Below are 19,404 nucleotides of genomic sequence, written 5' to 3'. Positions count from 1 at the left end.
CACAGAGAAAGGCAGAGTATTGCATGCCTTACTTATCAGAATTCTGTTTGTATTGTATCAGAATTCTTTTTGTGTTGTAGTATCATTTATAGTTAGCAACAAGCTTTAATAAAAGTTTCTTCCTGTCAGAGGTTTTGTGGCCTCCAAAGTGATGGGACACAAACCATATGCTTGGAGCCAGAACAGGAGGGTGGACAAAAATGTATGAGTTCCTGTTCTGCTGTATTTGTAGATCCCAGCACTGTCTCAGTTTGTCCATCATAGCAGGTGTGTAAGAGATAACCTGTCATTATGTTACTTACGATTCCTAAACAAGAATTTGTGTCTTGGTTTAAGACAACTTGAAGCAGAACACTCTGGACTGAGGTGCCTTCCTTTATATGTTCAACCAATCCCTTTCCACCAATAAAGAATGAATACAAGTAGATGTAAGGGAAAAGGTAAGTTTACTAACGGTGGGGACAACAGTCAAGAAATAACAGCAAATAACCACCAGATACAAAAGTGCTAAACCTCGCAGACTCCACAGAACAGAGCGTCCCAAAATGCCAGGGACCCCCCCCCCCCAGGGTGACGCTCCACAGCCGAGTGCGTGGTTCGAAGGACAAAGGGAAAGCTGGTGACAGTCTTTCACCACCGTCCCCCTGCGCTCTGCTTATCTCCAGCTGGAGCTCCGGCTGGTGTTCTGCGGATCAAGGGCTGGAAACTTGCGGAGGGACTCCCCCTTTCTCTCGGCAGGAGCAGTCAAGGTAATCTCTCCTGGAGCGGGGACCGATGAATCTGGACCGGCTTGCTGGAGCGGGGCCGCCCCCGCTCGGTGCCTCAATGTCAGGCGACACCTGTGGAATCCGCCTCCATGGCAGCTCAAAGCTGCCAGCTGCAGGCTCTCCAAGACGAGAGAAAAAAGCCAAACGAGAGCACCAAAAGGAAAAGGCTCTACCTGACCAAAGACCAGGAAGCCAACAAGCCAAAATCCACGTGGCCAGAAGGGATGAGCTGCCTGTGAGAGCCGACTTTAAAAGTGCCCGCGATAGCACTGCCCAGCCCAGCTTCCCGGCTGCAGGGTCTGTGAGAGACAGGAACAATTTAGGGCACAAATAGATACAGACTACAATAACATTTTGGGTTACCGATGACAGTTTGAGTCATGCCAGAAGTTAGGATGATATGGAGGCTGTATTTTATGTGTTTCTCTCTAGTCACAAAACCTTGAGGGTTCTGTTTCAAGGAAAAGTTGAGATTCACTTGTCAGTAACTAGAGCTCTTCAGAGACATGAGATATCACAAGGCGTGATAAAACCACAAGGACTGGCAAATCTGAATATGCAGTCCTGGAGGCAACTCCAGAATAATGCAGATAAGGTAAACATTAAATTTAATCTGTGGTCATTTCAGACTGCTGGTACAATGCATTACTGTCCTGCCACATTTTCACTCTCTAATATAAGGAAATTGATTTATGCAAGGCATTGTTCATGCATAACAAAATCTCACTGTGTTTTCCCATGTGTGTCTGATCTGTGACATTTAGGTCTGCTTTCCACAGAAGTTTGCATCAACAGGGTTTTTTTACATGGTTCAGTCTCTCCTTCCAAATAGCAAGTAATAGGAAAAGAGAAAATGATCTCACGTTGCACCAGAGTGGGTTTGGATTGGATGTTAGCAAAAATATCATCACCAAAGAAACTGCCAGGCATGGAACAGGGATTGGAACAGGCTGCTCAGGGAAGCGGTTGAGTCACTTTCCTGGGTGTACTTAAAAGACAAGTAGACACAGCACTTGGGGACATGGGTTAGTGGTTGGACCTGATGACCTTAAGGGTCTTTTTCAGCTTTAACAATTCGATGAATTCTATGGGGAGTAGCTATTTTAACAAACAATCATATATGAACAATAGCATTCATGTGAGAACAAAGCATTACTCAATTCTGATTATTGCTTTGTCAGTGCTCAACAGATGTTTTGGGTCAAATTGTCTCTGTTTGTGGCATGTGAGGACGTGGCCATAAAAATGCATGTGTTTAATGGTAATTTTTTTGTCCTTTTGTTTAAACTTTATCACTTGTTCTGAATTGTAGTTAGTACTATATGACTTCAGTAAACAATTGGATTTTATAAGCGCCCAGGAATCACTAAGGTGTGTTTGTTTAAGTACTTAATGTTTTGAAATATACACATTTCCATGTGCCATGACCCTGTTGGACATACAGCTATTGAATAATTGTATACTTTCGTTGCAGTCATGTGATCATTTATGGTAGACAACAATTGGATTCTTATTATTAGTGAATCATTCAGCTGGCTGGAGTGCTTTTCTATGCTTCCCTTTTATGGTTCATAGGAGTTTTTTCCTGTGACAAAGGTCTAATTAAAGAACCAATTTGGTTATGATGCTGGGAGCTGATCCGCTGCATTGAACTCACAGGAAACATGGAAACATCTGTTTCCACATCTAAGTTTCACTTTGTTGCAGCTTTATGCACAGTGTAGACTGCATGTAGAGCAGGGATAGGGGTGGGCAATAAAGTTTCTATTCTATTCTAATATCTTATGTGTCAGTTTTTCTGCAATAACCCTGTGACACACGATATGCATGATTACTTATGCTTTTCTTTAATTGTATCACATTTTCACATGGTTTAGAACATGCAAACAGATTAGCAACTAGTGCACAGTAAAAACTTTTCTTATAGTAAATTCTCTTTAAAAGTGCTGTAATGTGTCAAGTAAGTTGTCCATCTGTCCCAGCACTCTCTCTGCAACATTGTTAGTCAAAAGTGTGATTTAGGAACAGCTTGTAGACTGGGCACTCTCTGTTGTCAGATCTCGTGCTCCATTGACATCTTAAACTAGAGAATTAGAAATGTTAAAGACTACATCCGAACCTGTGTCCTTTAAAATCTTTAGTGTATTATTGTGTTTATTGCCTTTTTGAACTTCTTGATACTGTTGTTCCATGGCTACAAATAGAACAATTTAATCACTCTAAAAGAAGTACTTTCTTTTCTCTGTTTTTAAATCCATCTTCTTAAATTTTCACTCCTAAATGAATGTCCTCCCTTTTCTGTTTGCAGGATTTAGTGAACAGTTCTGCCACCATCTTGCCCAACTATTCCCTAATGGATTTGATTATTTTTCTTGGTAAAGGAAGTACTCCCCCTCCTTAATCATTTAGTTGTCCTATTCTGTGTCCTGTTTGAGATGTAGTGCACACTTAGGGTGCACTAAGAAACTGCATTACTGAAAATATGTTCTCATGCTTTCAAATAATCTGATAAAAAGAAACAACATATGTATTATCTACAGAAAAACACAGTGTATAAATATATAATTTAGCCATTGTTATATTTTATGGGTCAGTATTTCTGTAGATACTTTTATTGACCTTTGAGACCATTAGTGTAGAAAAGGACATGGTATTTGTAGGATGTAGGTGCTGATACTGTTCCTGTGACAGAATATTTAAAAGAACATGTTATTAGAAGAAACCATGTCTCCAAAGCACTTAGCCTGTTTTTAGCATAGTTAAAGCAGTGAAACTAGGTACCAGCAAACACTTCAAGAACTAATGTAAATGGTCATCTTTAGTAAAGTTAGTAACGTTTTCTGATATGTACTATAATACATAGTTTGATGTGATAGTTTTGACAAAAAAATGTGCATCTACATTGGTAATTCCTGTAGTGATCCTTTCTTTTAACTCGAGGGATTTTTCTAGGAGGAAAAAAAACATTAAGTGTCATAGGTATCTACATCACTTATTTTGGATTACGCTTCACTGTGACTGATAATTTCTTAGGCCGTTGTGTTAATAGGTTAATAATTAACTAGGTAAATATTTTTTTTGAAAAGTGCAGTAACAAAGAAGAAACTAAATTAAGCAAGCTTATTCCTGCTTTCATAAGGGAAGGTTTGTTGCCAAGTAGCCGGAAGGCCAGAGGAAGCAGAACACTACAAAAGCTTGTCTCTGCTCCTAAGGATTTCTCTTCCATTTTGTTGTGGGAAAAGAAAATAACAGGGAAGAGAGGATGTGGAAAATAGGAAGTTCCACTGGAGAAAAAGAAAAAAGGTTAAGGTAAATGATCAGCCTGCTGAAGGCCCAAAGATGGATCTGCAGATCAGATGAAAGGAGTTTGTAGTTAGGTAGTGGAGGGCAAAACCAGCAGAATGAGACAGAAAAAGAGGAGATGCTGGGAGAAGCAAGAGATTTTGACAGCAAAATGAGGAAAAGGAAAAATGAAAAGAAAAATACAATTGGCGCTTCAAGCTTTTGTCCTTAAAAAATAAAACTTTTTTTGAAAGAAAAATAATCCAAATAGGAGTGGAGAAATTAGTAAATGGAGAAGTGCCAAATGTAATGAAAAAATAGAGAGGAAGAAGGAAAACGGAAAAATGAAAGGAAGTGGAAAGAGGGGGGAACACCCTACATTACTTCTTGTTTTCCAATTCCTTTGTTTTATCATATGTCCTTGGGAAATCAGTTTATTGTGATAAAAGAATTTATGTCTAACAATGGCATATCTTCTGCTTTTATTCACTGATACTGTACTAGGACTAGACCAGTGATCTCCAAATGTTTTTGATCATGCACCTTTATCAGTAAGACCTTTTTTAGCTTGCACCCATAATAGAGGCATATATATTTGTTTATAAACTCTATACATGTACTATTCTATTAATGTATTATGTACATTATAGAACATATTTTAAAAATAGAAATTAAATCAATGTGGGATAAAGAGGAAACAAACACTATTTTGAAAATATTTTATTTTATTTTATTTTATTTTATGTTATTTTGCTAAAATCTGTATTCCTTCACTCCAGTGGATCGTCTGGCACACACCCTGGGGGTACTTTTCCCTGCCACATGCATACTTTGGAGAGCACTGGACTACACCCTAATGCAAAGCCTAAAGCTTTGTGATGAGCTCTGTCCACAGCTATTGTTTACATTTCTGATGGCCTTGGTGAGGAGGATAAGGAGGTGGCCTCCTTATCACAAGATGCAGAGCTGCCTCAGCTCTTCTTAAGTGTTTTACAGTACTGCAGAAAAACAGATTCTGAAACAGCTGGTTAGGACAGTCAAAATCATTGATAAAAATGATCATTCAGCCTGACCACATCTGAATTTTCTAGGTTCTGTTTTCTTATTTTTACCAGCTACAGGGAAAAAAATGTCAGTTTTCAAAAAAAAACCAAAAAACCCCCACAACTTACTGAAAGCAGTGGCCATGACTTTAGAAGTTTCTAACCCATTTACAGCCAAAGTAGACCTACAACCATTTGATAAAGACATTGAGAATTTTATTTAGTCTTTTATATTGTCCTAAGTTTCTTTTCAAATTAGGATCAGCAAACTGAGGATTAGCAAATGCGCACATTCTTTGAATTAGACCTGCAATCATGCTTTCAGTTGTACTGATAAGATTAAACCCACTGTTTCAGGCATAACTTTATTTACATATGCTGACTCTTGGTTTTCAAATGTGTTTAATGTAACACATTTGAAAGTAGTGTGACATTCAAATCTTTGTTAATAAATTATGCTGGGCTTTCTTGAGAAAGGTAAACCCACAAACACCTGCCTTTGTTTTGCCATTTTCCTGTGTGCTTTCCTGTAGAAATTCATATAGCAAAGGTTTTGGGAAAGTAAGAGCTGTAAGAATATAAGCATGAACTTGTATTTAAAGAATAATTCTTTATAGCTGTTTAACAACATTTATAATTAAAGTTTGTTTAATTCATTTTCTTGTGTCTAGAAGCAGCAATTTGAAGCAGTAACAGAAAGCAAATATTGATAGTGAAACAAAACTATGATAAAATGCTGGATTATTTAAAGGTATTTTCAGACTAGTTTACATTTGAAAGCTTTCTGACATTCTTTATGCCCTCTGCTGACATATACCTGAATTACCAGACAATTAGTACATTTAACATGCTAGTCTAATAAATCTTCGTTACTGGCAGATTATCTAACGCAGTCTGCAGTTCGATGGAAAGGCTCTGGGTTTGAGTGCTCTAGAAATGTAGGAATTTATGCCAGCACAAAACCTGGCAAATTATGTTAACCCTTTTGTTTGAATTTATACTTATATTTCAAATATGTAATTGGATGTCAGTGTTTGGGGGTAGGTTTCTGACTTTATATGTTTTCTTGTAAGAGTCCCTCAGTGCTATTGACTGGCCATGTTAATGACTTAAGGACCAGAATGCATAGATCCCCAAAAGACGTGCTTAATCTTCTTGGGCTGCCCAGCACCTTTCTGCTGGAATATTAGAAGAGACAGTAATGATTACAAAACAGACACTGGTTTGCATTGACTTGGACTGAGAAGATTGCTTGTCTTCAGTTTGCTTCCCCCACGGTGGCATCAGGCAATTCCTCCGTACTTTGTTTTCAACCCAGTTTATAAACACAAATCCATCATTCTTTTAATCTGCTGGAGTGCTGGTTGAAGTTGACTCAAAGATAAAAGGGTCTGTATCCTGTTGGGTCTCTGCTATCCTTTAAGTAGTATTTAATGACTGTACTGTTGGTGAGACAATACTGGCAGAGTCATAGGAAGACTGTACTGCATTGTGACCTAGATCATTATCAATCAGATAAAAAAGAAAAAGAGGTGCACAGAGCTCTTTTTTAGATTTAGTTGTAAATAGAATGCATTCCATAGAGTTTTGTATGAGCTCTGTTTTACAGAGGATGTTTATGAGTCTTTTCCACAAGGAAGGGCCAGTAAAGTCTTTACTATACCAATCCAATATATTGAAAACATATGTTGAACCACAAAAAGTCTTGAGTTTATCCCTCTCCCACAACACAAACTAATCCAAGCCTGGTCTTTTTAATTTATCTCCTGTATTTTGAACCATCAACAGACATAAAAGTTATATTGCCAAACTCCAGCTTCAAAACAGAAGCTAAAGTACTTCATTTTTAAAAGAAACCTTAGATTCTGATGTAATCATAGCATTCTAAAGAGAATAAGAGAGTCTAGAGACTGTAAGGCAAATGTTATTAAACTTTGAGCTAATGAAAGAGTCATGAGAGCTGACAACACCAAATGAGCTTGAGTTTCCACATTGATTGATGGTGCTGCTACTTGCAGGACCAATTATGAGGTTCTGCAAGCTGGGTCTTAAGGCTGTCAAGGACAGGTGCCTGAGGTTGTAACCAATGGGTACCTTGCTGTATATAACATGGGAGATCATAGCTTTGGCCTCTATTAACAACTTCTCTGAGTTTAACCCATTTGTATTTCAGAGGAGATTAAAAAGAAAGATCAAATATGTTTGTGTCAGCCAGACATCAAATGTAGCAATCTCCTGCTTTAGATTTACCCAGTCCATAGTAAGGTGCAGCTAGTGTTATTTAAATGTTCAGAACACCCTTAAGCCACAGAGAACTTTGTGCTAAAAGTTTTGTTCATTCTAGTTCCTATGGAAAGTCTATGAATCATCTTTTTCAGTGCTATCTTATTCCATGGCCATGTGTTGGGGTCTCCCCTCCTGCCATGGAGCCCTGGGAGAGGGGCCCTGAGGGCACAGACACGGGGCTTCCCTGCCCCTGCTCAGCCTCGTTCCCATGGGTTGGTTTGTGTTCCCTGCGCGGGCAGAAGGACCCTTGGTCCCGTGACTGGAACAGTTCCTCTGCTGAGCCCCGGCCATGCGGCTGGAGAAATAAACATCTCTGAAACAGCTACCAAGAATCTGTCCATATAGATTTCCTTTCCACGGGACTCCTGGTTTGATATATGCGTGTTACAGTAATCCCCGCTGTAGCAGCCATGTTCACATCCAAGAAAATGGAATTCACCTGACAGTTCTATTCAGATCTTAAATCCTTCTCTAACTTGAGTTCTAGCTCAAGACTAGTCTAGTCCAAGGAGAGGAGCAAGCCTCCTGTGAAGTTTTGAGTGTTATCAACTGCATATGAAAAAGTCAGCATTTCTTTCACAAAATAAGAAAGAGAAAGGTTGTAGCTGTCTGCCTTCCTCATTGAGGGAACGCTTGAAAATATGACTAGTGAAAAGGACAGCATGTATACCAGAACGAAAATGAAATTCCTTTAAAGGGAGGAAGACACTCCATTCCCCTGGTAAGCAATTCAAGTTAGCAAGTAAGTATATGTTCCACTCCAGGTTTCAGTTGGAATATGGCACTAACCAATAGTGGTGAGGAGTTATCAGTCACACTAACATTTTTTTTTCTGATTAGTAATAAAGTGTTTACTAATATTTCCCTTTAAAGTGTGGTTACTCAGTTTCAGGATTAGCACCCATGAGACATACGGGAGCCATTCACATCTCATGTCTTTTGTTGTACCAGATATGCATATTTTGAAACCTAATCGTAGAGCTGCAGGCCTTCCAAGGCAGATATTAAGATTGTTTGAATATATGTGTATAGTATCTTGCAAGAAACTTAGACACTGAATTGTAAATACACCAAATAAAATAGGCTTCCTTTTTGGGGGGATGAGAGATGAATAGTAAACCAAAGCTTAAACTCTGAAGACCAAATAGAGCCATGCATTGAAAAAAAAAGAAGAGTCATTACTACAGAATAATACTTTAGATTTATATATAGCAACATATTCCTGAGTATTTTCTACACAAGATAAGTGGATCGGGTAGTACTTTTTCAAATTCAACAATATTCTATCAGAAGAGGTCCAAAATAATAGCATGCAAAGATATTTGTGCCCATTTGTGTCTAGTTTTAATTCATTATCTGTACATGAAGTCAATATTTTGCACTGGCGAATAAGTTTTAAAAGTGAATGTTCTTTCTGTACACTCCGGCTTTCAGACAATTTATGATTTGTTATCACATTTCTCTGATTCCAAAAAAGTGTCTTCTTTCACTGGTTACATGTGAGAGACTTACGAAGTTGACCAAAGGTAAGCTGTTATCAAAAATGCAAAAGAAACAGGCAGAAGCCTCTTTTAAAGTATTTCTGTTAAAATGACACCCCACAAAGATTAAGTTAATATGTAATTGTGGTGGGTTGACCTCAGCTGGATGTCAGCTGTCCACCCAGCTACTCTATCACTCCCCTCCTCAACTGACAGAAGCCTGTTCCAGCGCAGGATTCCCATGGGATGGCATCCTCCTTCAGGCATCCCCCTGCTCTGGTGTGTGGGTCTTTCATGAGCTGCAGGTGGATCTCTGCATCACCATCAACCTCCAAGGGCTGCAGGGGCACAGCTGCCTCACCATGGGCTGCACCGCAGGCTTCAGGGGAATCTCTGCCGCAGCACCTGGAGCATATCCTGCCCCTCCATCTGCAGGTCTCACATATCCTCACTTCTCCCCAGTGCAATAATTTACATACATGCTTTGATTTTTATCTCCTGAAATGTGTATGATCTAAAACAGTAATGTCAAAAGTGTTAATTACATAACAAATGAAGTAAAATAGCAATCTAGAACCACATAGTAGTCCTTTCTGCATAGCAAGAGATTTGACTTAAAGCATCTATAGCTTTGGGAAATGACTGGATCCCACTCTGTCTTTTTGGTTAGCCAGAACATGAGTGTCTAAGAGTTTATGTCCAATTGCTGAGTGCTTCAACGAGAGGACAAAAATTTTCCCAGTCTCATACAGCTTTTTGTTCTGACCAGTCTGTCCAGCATGAATCTGGTCCATGTGCAGGTGGAGATTTAGTACAAAGCCTGCGTGAATCTCACCCCTGCAGCAGGGGCTGATGAAAGCTGCTGCATTGCTTTGGCCTCATGTGAATTTTAGTCTGAACCATGAAAAGGTCTAATCGTTGTATCAGCTCAGCACCATTGGTGATTCCTTATGCTTGTAAAAACCGTAAATATATGGTGGGAAACGCCAGGCTTTATGGAAAATATTGTCCAAGTAAGTTTTTTAGACAGGGTCTGTCATACATAAAGCCAGCAAGACCTTTTCTGCACAATCATTACCTCTGATTCTCTAGAGGCTTGGTTGTGAGGTTTTTCTTTTAGACCCCCCCAATTGTAGCATTGTTTTTTCCCAGGAGTTGGCTTCAGTTAAGTTTTTAATCTCTATTAAGTCTGTGCTCTGCCTAATTTGGAATGGAGACAATTGCTTCGACAGTTGTTATACCTTCACTATGCTCAGCTTGAAGTTTCAGCTAAGAAATCATTGTCTAAGTTATCTTTTCTGTCTGAGTTTTGGATGCATTATGTACAAACAAGAAGTATCTTTCTAGCTGTAGTCTTCTTCTTTCTTTTTTTCCTGTGTTCTCTTTTCCATGCAGCTTGCTGCATGGAATTTTGCAGAGGTAGGACTTCACTATAAAATATTGGTGTCAGTCCAACATGTACATCTGCCTGGCTTAGTAAATATGCTTCTACTGCAAAAAAAATAGGAAACAGGCTAAGGGAGTGGAACCAAAAAGCAAGAGGGAAACATAAGATTGGTAGCAAAAGAACTTGAAGGAAAATTAAAGGGTCAGCAGAAAAGAACTTCCCTGACTGAGTAGCTTTATGTGTACAAAGAATGGCAAGCTTGCACAGAGAATGCTGTCTTGCCTTGAGCACGTTATATATTTTATTAGGTATTTTTTCCTGTCTTTTTTTCCCCTCGTTGCTTACCAAAAATTAAATGACGGTATTTAAGGAGACAATAGGGAACTGATGGCCTCTTTTTTTCAAAGGGCTAGTTTATTACAAAGGTTATCATTTTTGTGTGGCTCCTATTTTGCAATTGACACAAAACAGGAACTTGCTGAACAAAACACGAACAATCTGAAATCCAGCTCCTCCTTAAAAGCTTACTGATGTGATTGTGATAGCATATGGTACTTACAGGTTTTTGGGAAATCCCAAGTACAGTTTAGGTACACAATTACAGATTCGAAACAGTTACTGTTCAGAAATACTACTAAGGAGACATCAGCTGAGTACTCAGTGGTGACCAACAAAGCAAAAAGACTTTAGATATGATTTAGGGAGAAAGGAGAATGAAAAGAAAACACTTTTTTTAATCTAAGGTACCCATATTCTGGAGTATACTGCAATTCTCCTGTCCTCTTTAAATAAGTGGGCAGCAAAATTGGCAAAAGGAAAATAAAGATTCTGAGAAATGCAACCATTTCCATGAAAGGGACAAAGAAATATGTTTTGTTAATACATTTATTATTATCTCAAAAGAGATAAGCATGAGAGACCATGATGGAGTGTCATGGAAAAGTTAAATAAGGACTAACTTTCAACATCAGAACTACAGGGTATCATATGAAATGAGATAAGTGAAACCTCTGAACAAGAGAAAGAGATATTTCTCATTACAAGAAGCAGTTCTGCTACAGAGCTCCTTGTCACAGGGCATCATGGATGTTAGGAACTTACATAGTTCAGAAAGCAAAAGATTCTTTAATAGAAGCTGGTAAAAAGAAGCATATCAATGGTGACACAAAGCTGCAAATCACTTGAAGAAGGGGAAGTAGTCTATCAAGTTTTGATGTATGTTTACTTTACTTTTTTTAATATATTCTTGTAATTTCTTGTCATCAGCTGTCGGAAGGAGTCTACTTTGCTAGATGAACCTCTGCTTTAGTGTAGAGAGTCTTATTTTAATGTTAATTTATGGTTTTTGTAAAGAAACAGATCTGCAAAACCAGTAATGATCATGGTGTTTTCACGTCAAGCTCTTGTTTAAAGAACTGACTTTAAAAAAAGTAGCATAATTTTTAGGATTATTGAATATCTCAATCAGAACCAAATGCTTCAGGTCCATGTTCTGCAGGACTACAAATGCATCTCAGAGAATCAAAGTATTCATTTCTGTCCGGCAAAAAAATACTTCTTGTTTTCACATTTGGTTGTCATTCATATGAGACACTTCAGTTCCTGGGGCGTTTTTGTAAAAAATACAAAAGGTCAGGATGATGTCCTATGCATGGAATCCAACAGATAACTTTTCCTGTAACTGTGATTCGCCTTTGTATTTGTTCTTCCAAAAAGGAAAAAGGTTCCGTCAGTCATTTGGTGACATGCTGTGTTGGCAGAAAACTGAAAATTTACTGGAAACAACCCCGCTGCTTTTACATACGCATGTTGTTGCTTTGTTACAAAACAAGGTAAGCATAACTGCCTTATTCTACGACATCACTTAAACATGTGTCAAATGTGTTCCTGCTGAATTTTACAGAAGTTTTTATAAAATAATGAAATTTTGAGGGCTACAATCTAAATGTGAATAGGGAAGCCCAAAGCTTTGCAAGAAGGCTTGTATAAATGAATCATCATGTGCAATAAATGTATCTTGTGATTGATGGAGAGTTCTGTTTTGAACTTGGTTTTAATGCCATGGAAAACAATGTTATCTTAGTGTTGTAATGTTGCAGTTGGCCTTTTATATTTTCAAATACACAAAGTGTATTCCTACCTACATATGTTTCTTCTGGGACAAAATGAGGTACCAGCAAATACAGGCTTTTAGAACTTTCCATATCTGTTTTTGGCACTAATTTGGAAGTATTACAGCTTTGTTATTTTCCAAATGTTTTAATTATTTTAAAATACGTAATATTCCTGAGCATTTCACCTTGTGAAAATATTTATATTTTCTTTTCAATCAGATACATAATAAATAACCATAAGAGCAGACCACTTAAAATGCATTTCTCTACAGTGGAAGTCAGACACTCTGTCCTTCTCAAAAATTAAAATAACACAATTTTGCCATGTTTAATGGCTTATTAGTATGTGAATGCAGATCAAAAAACTGTGCTTTAAGCTGTGCTCTTCTTCTCATAAAATTCACAGAGTTTTAACCAAAATCATTCTCTTTTAAGAGAAAAACAAAACAAAAAATTCAGGACTTAAATTTATCACATAGAAACGTGCATAATTTAAAAGCAATTACACCAGGCCCATGAGATGAAATGCAAATGATCATAGGCCTTTCAAATAGTCTCAACCAAAGTCTAGCAGGCAATATGTAGGAAATTATGCATGTAACAATTTTTAGTCTGCCTTATGGACTGTGGAACGTCTCATAATCAAAGATTTCTGAGAGATGTTAAAAGGTCTGTAGACTGTGGCTCTTGTCTCTTGAGCACAGCACTCCAAATTTAACTCTCATGGACCTGACTAGCCTAACAGTGTATCTGCTTATATATTGCTTATGGTTCTTGACCAAACAAGCAACTAGAACCAGTAGTCCTTGCAGCTGTGTTTCTGGTCACTCATTTACAAATGAGTTTCCATCAATATCTACTTTAAATGCAAGGCAAATTTACTGTTGCACTTAGCTTGTGAAATTAACATAAATGTCAACCCAATTCACATTAAAATATATATTGAAGTGACTTGGAAGGTGGACACCTGCCGTGAGAAGCTTTCCCAAGGAAAAGTTTTTAAAATACATAAGACAATCACAATCACAAGTTTTTTAATAACGTTGAACTAAAATCTAAGCACAATGAGAAAGTAGTACCTGTGTTTCTTAACCGTTGAATTGATTTGGTAGGGAAATGTGACTTTTTTTCAGATGATATTTAAAACTAATGCACTATGGCTTTGTTGCATTTTGGTTTTCATCCAACTGCACTTTAGAAGTGTAAAAGGCAAAATACAGCTTTCTTGTACTCGTATCTGCTTTGTGATTTTGTTGGGGATTTTTTCTTTTTTCCTTTTGTCTCAATTATGTGCTCCCCTTCATATGTTCCATCTGTGTATATCTGCTTCCCCCTCCCATTCTTATTTGTTCTTTATACTTATTTTCAACTATTCTATTAAAACCTAGTTTATTAATTCTCCTTGTACCCTTCAGTGCAGCCTATGCTCCTTTCATTAACAGAAACTTTAAAATTATTTTGCTGATTCACTATCAACTTTTGATTACAGAGGAGGAAATCTAAAAGCCATTAAAAATATATCAGTTTTTGTTGTTGGGTTTCAAGAGTTTCTCATCTTTATATGACCCAGAATCTTGAAATTCTGACAAGTTTCTCCACTGTAAAATTTTTGGGAACAGACAAAGTAAGGGAGGAGAATGACAGGTAGGATTCAGCAGAACTCAGAAATAGGTCACACTTTTCTGTAAACCTGAAAAAAATAAATTAGTTGCATATGGGTTGTCTTGACATACAGAAAGAAAAGGGCATTGGCTCTTCAGTGAGCAGGGGAAGATGGTGCACTGAAACTGCTCGCAACTAAATTTGGTTAAAAATTACTTCTACATTCCCCCAATATGCATTTTACACTCTTGTCTTCTCCCTTATTTTATTAACTGCTGTTACCTTTGGTTGAAGCACAGTATGTCAAAGTAAGATCAGGCTTTTACTGAGAGCAAACCTTCCCCCAGCCTAGGCAGCCATTGTACTCTTTCAATAATTTAACTTTTATTTTGCTACATGTGCTAAACTCCCAGAAAGTTAATTAAAAATCTGTGTGTTTTTTATGATAATTTAAAACATGGCTACTATATGGAAAAAGTATTACCACAGAGTACCTGGAAGATATGCCAGAAAGGCTTAAGTAAGGAAAGAAATATGTACATTTGCTCTCTTATCTCAATAGACCAACAGCAGTATTTTCTAAGGACCTCCACGGGAATTGAGAGGACACAATTTTAACTGGTAACTACCAATACTTACTCCCTCCTGTTGCTTCCTAACTCACTCCCTCCTAGTACCTCTTTTTATTCAGAAGGACAAAAGCTGCTTCATTCTCACTTATTTTGAAATCATTAGACCATAGTGATGGCATCAATCATCTCTTTCAAGTCCATCTTTTGCCAGTTTTAAACTTTGGTTTATACACTTTACCTACCTTTTGTCTGCTGAAACCCAAAGCAGTGTGAAGAAACTAATCATATCAAATGCAGAAGCACTAATGCTTTAGTGTACCATTTGGGTTTGATAGAGAGGTTTCAAACACTCAGGTAATTTCAAAGTCTAATATTTTGCATACTTACAGGGTTAGGGATTGTTTTATTCAAATGTATCCATCACTTAAAGACATTGTAGTTGTTTGGTGATAATTCCGTTCTGTAAGAGATCTACAACTACCTGTAAGGAGGTCATAGTAAGGTGGGTGTCAGTCTTTTCTCCTGGGTAACAAGTAGCAGAATGAGAGGAAATGGCCTCAAGTTGCACCAGGGGAAGTTTAGATTAAATGTTTGGATTTTTTTTTTTTTTTTCACAGAAAGGGTTGTAAAGCATGGAAACAGATTGCCCAGGGAAGTGGTGGGATCATGATCCCCAGATGCGTTCAAAAAACCTGTGGGTATAGCACTTGTGGACATGGTTTAATGGTGAACATGGTGGTGGTGCTGGGTTGACAGTTGGACTTAATGATCTTAAACATTTTTTCCAGCCTTAATTTTTCTATGGTCCTATGATCTAGTGCTTTCACAGCTCAAAGATGTTTGGGACTTGCCGGAGACTGAAAAAAAACGTATTATGTCAGTTGTCTAAAATATACACACACGTGCACTCCTACACACACACACATATATAATGCAATACATTTTGTTTCAGACTATTTAAGCATCTAGAAATGTTTTACTTTATGCCCCTATATAGTCGTACTGGCAAAAACATCTACATGGGTATCACTGAAACAAGCTTGTTTTCAGGCTTCTGGCTGAGAATGTTGATCAGCAGTCTGTATTTCTTCTTTCTTTACACAAGTATATAAAAAAGTGAATACTTTCTGATCCTGGACAGAAATACAATAATAATATCTTTCCAATAGATAAGCAATGCTTACTATTCAATTTAATTTTAGCCAAGGTAATTGGCAAATCTAAGTATTCAGTTTGCATATGTTTGTTGAAAAGAGGCAAAGATTTACAATTATATGTGTTAGAATGATTGTGCTCCTGGGCTAGCAAAGAAAGAATAGAAACAGAGAAACACTATCAAAGCCAAGAGGAAACTGTCTTATTCATACACCTAAGGGCTTTCCTCTCTGTGGTTTAGTGGCAAGGGCAAGTTAGGAACTGTCTCAACACCTTTCGTGTCTATACAGGCAAATCTCTGTCTTGAGTCAATTACTACTGTAAATCTCAGGCCTGAAGCTCAAGCTGTGCAGCAGAGCTGCAGTCACAGCTCCCTCCTGAGCTAGTTCAGCTGCTTATTCTACCACAGTCCCTGCCCACGGCAGCTGCTATTCAGTGGTGTGACAGTTTGCAGTAAAACCGCTCCGCACCCAGCAGTCCTAGGGTGAAATATTGCAAGCAATGGATTCAGCTGTGATCTCCAAGATTTCAGACTAATGAAGCTGATTTGCAGTCTATTATTTAGGCGCTAGATGTCTCCATATGCTATAAGCACACCACACAGGCTATGCTTATTCGTAAACAAAGAGGAAATCGCTAGAGCCAAAGTAGGGCAGTGTTCATAGACACACAAGTGAGTTATTACTTTGTATTCATCTGTTTGTAATATTCCCAAGGAAATAACTATGTTGGGAAACGTTGGTATTTCCCGAAGCATTTCATTGAAGCATCTTGAATACGATCAGGGTGTCTTTTTTGGTTTTTGGTTTTGTTTTTTTTTTTACTGTCTCATTAGTAATGAGTGTGGCCCAACCTCGGTGCACGGAAATGGTGGGAGGTCCCAGACTTAAGAGAAGTCCGTTGTCAGACTTACATCAAAGCAGACAGCCTGAGAGGCTGAGGTGCCCTGAATCTTCACAGTTCCTCTGAATGTCTACACCAATTGATGCTCTTTGCTGTGTAACAGCTACAGGCAGGGGTTCTCTGAAATTCAGAACATTTTTTGGGTTTAGCTTGATTTTACTTAAAAAACATTAAAACCTGACACAAAATTTAAAAAAAAAAAAAAAAAATCAGAAAGTGGAGTCAGGTTTTCCAGTCAGCTCTTTGCCCTGGTCAGACTGCCCGGACTACAACCGCCGTAAGTAACTTAGTTCAGCCTGCACGTACCGACAGCTGCCGCGTGTCTCTGCTCTCTGCTACTGTCGCCTCTCATGCGCTCCGGGTGTCTCTCAATCGCTCCCCGCTGCCCCTCCGGAGACAGCACACTATCTTTCCTCGCTGCCGCCTGGCTCTTCAACTGCTCTCGTACCTCGCGCAAATTTCACACCGCCCAGGCAGCACCTGCGTGCTTATACTGTGGATTTATTATTATTTTATTATTGTTATTATTACTACTGCTACTATTACTATTATTACTATTACTTTAACTCGGACATCGGTATCTAACGCTGTGTCTAGTATTTGAGCTGCCAGACAGCTCTTCTCCACACTGCCCAGAGGAGAGCCGTAGGTCAGGGCATGGATGCAAACTACCCTGTGCCTCCACTTGCCCACCCCAGGCCCTGGCGCTGCAGGAGGCGGGAGGGCCTAGGCATACAGTCCGGCGGGGGAGCTCCAGGGGAGAGCCGGGCAGCGCAGCACCCGGCGGAGCGCAGAGCTGAGGTGCGGCCGGGCCGGGCGAGGGGCGGGCGGGCGGCCCCGCTCCTCCCCCGGCGCGGGGGCGGTGGGAGCGTGGGAGGCGGGGCTGCGGCGGCGGGGTGCAGCCGCCTCCGCTCGGGGCCCACGATCAGGGTAGCCCCGCGGGGTTGCGGCCGCTGCCAATTGCGTAAGGGCGGCAGCCGAGGCGGGGAGCGGCGGAGTTAGAGAGCAGCCGGCGGCCTCCCGCCGTCTCCGGGGCGGGGAGCGCTATGCCGCCGCCCTGAGCGCGCCGCCACCGCCCTGAGCGCGCCGCCGCGCCGGGCCCAGGTGAGAGCGCGCCCGGCCCGGCCGGGACCAGCGCGGGGCCGGGCCGTGCCGGGGCGAGGGCCGGGCCGCCGCGCCTCGCTAGCCGGGCTCCGCCGCACTGGCGTCTTTTGTTCCCGGGGCCGGCAGGAGGGGAGGGAAGGAGGGAGCGGGGGCGGCAGCAGCCGGCGGCGGGGCGGGGAGGGCCGGGCGGCAGCCGGAGGCGGGTGCGGCCGCCCTGAGGAGTCGCGCGTGCCCGGCAGGTGTGGGCCTCGCTCCGCTCCGCGGGGTCGCGGCAGGTGCGGCGGCGGGGCCGCGCTCCTCGGGCCGCGGCTTTGTTGGCGCGCCTGGTCGGATGCTGCCGGGATCGCGGTGGAGAGCGACTGGGCTCAGGTCCGCATCGCGGCGTGACTGCGCTCGGACTTGTCATAGGCATACGCGAGTGCTTGGGCTGTCGTGGAATGCCGTCCTTGTGACTGATAACCAGCAGCTGCTTTACTTGCCCCGAGGCACGGAAGAAACACTGAGAGTTGTACATCATCGCAGCCCCTCTAGGAAAAGCGGGTGTGCAGTGATTAATGCGCTGCATTTGTGCGACATCACATCTTAGATGAGGGCTGTGTGCTGAAGATACTACCCTTATTTGTATTTTACATGTGTATTTTACATGTGTATTTAGTGGCACGGTTTCCTTAAAAAAGAAGAGATTTTATGTTTCTGAGTAGTTCTAAAAACAAAATAGGAGCTGGGGCTTGACAAAGACAATGTAATAAGGAGTATAAAGTAGTACTTTGTATTTTTGTGTGGCGTTAGTCTGTTTTAATGAATCACAGAAAAAGATTGCCGTGGCTTGCTGGTGGTGTGAAATGGCCCATGGGTAGCAGTAAGGAGGAGGGAGGTTCATCTTTGTTCGTAGGAGTCTATAGCTCTTCGAGGTGCTTTGTCTGCATGGACCCTGTGCACTGCCAGCATGGATGTGAAATCTCCTACCAGATCAAGTTTGTTGGGCCTGCTCCTCCTGCACTCTCTCTACTAATACAGCATCCAGCAGACTGTATGCCAGGGACTTGAGCTAGGCAAAGAGGCCAGAGAAATAAGTTCTATGTAAAGCACAAGTAATGCCTCCAGCTACAGAGGGATTCAGGAAGAAAAAAGAGAATGTGGAGGGGAAGAGGACAAAGACAAGGGGTCTTGTGAGGTCTGTGCTAAAATGAGAGTGCCTTCTGAAGTTCAGCATCTCAGCAGGAGCTGTGGTGTGTGCTGTTTTGAGATGTGGATAGATGTTTCTCAGTGGCACACTGTAGGTTTTTTTAATTACGAATATTAACACATTGGCCCACAGTATTTTGTGGGGAATGTGGTGTTGAGGGTTGGCTGGAAGCTTTTAGCAAGTTCATCTGACTTGTTGTTAGTAGAGACACTAACTAGTAGGAGATGGTGGCGTCTCTTGTAAAAATCATTGTTTTCAGAAGGCCCTGTGTAATCCACTAAAGGTCTCCCAGCTGTTACAGCTCCTGTGACTGGAAGCACTGGAAGCCTTTTGGTGGCACAGTTCACAAGTTGACAAACCAGGGGAACAAATAGGGTTGTTTTTCCTCTAAGGCATGAATATAAAAATAGGTAGAGCACAAGCTGTGGGACTGCCTTGGTTATTTTGCTCAGGGTTTTTGGGTTTTTTGTTTTTTGGTTCGGGTTTTTTTTTTTTGGTGTTGATACATATTGGAGTAGCTTG

The 19,404-nt window shown here is 40.5% G+C and overlaps 1 protein-coding gene across 2 annotated transcripts in view; it reads left to right on the top strand.

Moving 5' to 3' along the window:
- The first annotated feature begins 16,628 nt into the window (after window positions 1–16,628).
- The window catches only part of CEMIP2 (cell migration inducing hyaluronidase 2), a 51,188-nt gene continuing 48,412 nt past the window's right edge, over window positions 16,629–19,404 (top strand). The window contains exon 1 of one of the 2 annotated variants that reach the window (XM_032095716.1): window positions 16,629–16,869. The gene's annotated coding sequence lies outside the window, so the exon portion shown is untranslated. Of the gene's footprint in view, window positions 16,870–17,486; window positions 17,697–19,404 lie in introns of those variants that run through there. The other variant, XM_032095715.1, reaches the window with a different exon arrangement.

The sequence above is a fragment of the Corvus moneduloides genome, chromosome Z, assembly GCF_009650955.1.
Source record: "Corvus moneduloides isolate bCorMon1 chromosome Z, bCorMon1.pri, whole genome shotgun sequence".
Lineage (NCBI taxonomy): Eukaryota > Metazoa > Chordata > Aves > Passeriformes > Corvidae > Corvus > Corvus moneduloides.
This window is presented reverse-complemented; position numbering and strand designations above follow the sequence as displayed.